Below are 1881 nucleotides of genomic sequence, written 5' to 3'. Positions count from 1 at the left end.
GCAGCCTGGCCATCGGCCTCAGGTGGGCACGGGGACACTGGGGACACTGGGGGGACTGGGGGGACACCTGGGGACCCTGGGGACACTCAGGGACAGGGATGTATCAGAACTAGGGAGTAGGGACAAGGATGTGAGGGTGTCAGAATGAGTGGAAGGGTGGACATGGGAGGGACACAGGATGGAGATAAGGGGGTGTCTGAACTGGGGTGATGGGGACAGGGATGTGGGGGTGTCGGAATGGGTGGAAGGGGGGATACAGGGATGCCACACGGGGACACGGGGAGGGACATGAGATGGGGATAAGGGGGTGTCAGAGCTGGAGGGAATAGGATGTGAAGGGATGGGAGCAGGGTGAGAGGGACATGAGGATGTCAGAGGGAGAGGAGTGGGGACATGAGGTTGGTAGAGCTGGAGGGGACAAGGTCCAGGGCTTGGGGACATGTGGTGCTGGAGCTGGGAGGCTGGGGTTGGAGAACATGGGGACAGCAATAGGGAAAAGGGACACAGGTCACAGAGCAGGTAAGAGTGGGACGTGGAAGTGATGGGGCTGGGAGAATGGGCACAGCAGGGACAAGGGTGGTGGTATGGGAATGGGGACATTCCTGGAAATACAGGAGCAGGGGTGGGGGCTGGTGTGATGCCAGTGCAGGTACCCACGTGCCTCGGAGCTGCCAACTCTGATCCGGGTGAGCATCGAGAGCGGGCGCATGACCCACCACCACCCCACTGGTGAGTGCCAGCCTGGCAGGGGAGGGCTGGAGGGGACAGCAGAACCCCCCTGAAGCCCCTGTCCCCACAGGGTACCTTGGAGCACTGGCTGTGGCCCTCTTTGGAGCACTAGGGGCTCGGGGTGAACCCCCAGAGCGCTGGGGGGCTGAGCTGCTGCGGGTCCTGCCCCTGGCATGGGACTACGTGCAGGGCACCGGGGTGGCCATGGAGGACAATGCTGCTGCCTGGCCGTTCTTTGGGGACACATGGCACCGGTGAGGGGACACTGTGAGGGTTCTGGGGGGACACTGGGAGCACAAGGAGGGGCTGGGGAGGATACTGGGAAGGTGACTCAGTCCATTAGTGCCACTGGTGCCAGCCAGGCTCTCTGACAGTCCTGGCAGGGCATCACAGTGGTGTCACTGGTGCCACTGCTGACCCTGATGCCCAGTCTGTCCCTGCTGCACACAGCGTCCCTGCCAGAGGTGCCATCCTTGGGGACAGTGACCTCTGTGTCCCTGGGGTTCCTGGGGCATTTAGTGTTCTTGGTGGTACTGGTATCCAGTGCCTTGCTACCCCCCAGGTTTCCTGATTGTCCCCAGTGTCCCCACACCTATCTGGGGTCACAGGGGTGTGACCGTGTTCACAGGGGTCTTCGGATGAGGGAAGAGATGAGGATCTGACTCCATGTTTCAGAAGGCTTGATTTTTATTTTATGATATATATTATATTAAAACTATACTAAAAGAATAGAAGAAAGGGTTTTATTAGAAGGCTAGCTAAGAATAGAAAAAGAAGATAACAAAGGCTTGTGACTGACTGAGACAGTCTGGACAGCTGGGCTGTGATTGGCCATTAATTAGAAACAACCACATGAGACCAATCACAGATCTATCTACCTGTTGCATTCCACAGCAGCAGATAACCATTGTTTACATTTTGTTCCTGAGGCCTCTCGGCTTCTCAGGAGGAAAAAATCCTAAAGAAAGGATTTTTCAGTTAATATCATGACTACACAGGGGCTGCTGAAAAGCCTCACTGCTTACCCCATTGCCTGTGACAGCAGTGTCCCCCGTGACCTCGATGTCCCCATGTCTCTGCAGGTCCCTGGAGTCCCGCGGGCTCCTGGCAGGCGGTGGCCCTCCGCGGGTGCCATCGCTGCCGTCCGCAGCC

This window comes from Geospiza fortis, unplaced genomic scaffold (genome assembly GCF_000277835.1).
Source record: "Geospiza fortis unplaced genomic scaffold, GeoFor_1.0 scaffold534, whole genome shotgun sequence".
Taxonomy (NCBI): Eukaryota; Metazoa; Chordata; class Aves; order Passeriformes; family Thraupidae; genus Geospiza; species Geospiza fortis.
The sequence above is the reverse complement of the archived record's forward strand: the minus strand, read 5'-3'. Positions refer to the sequence as shown.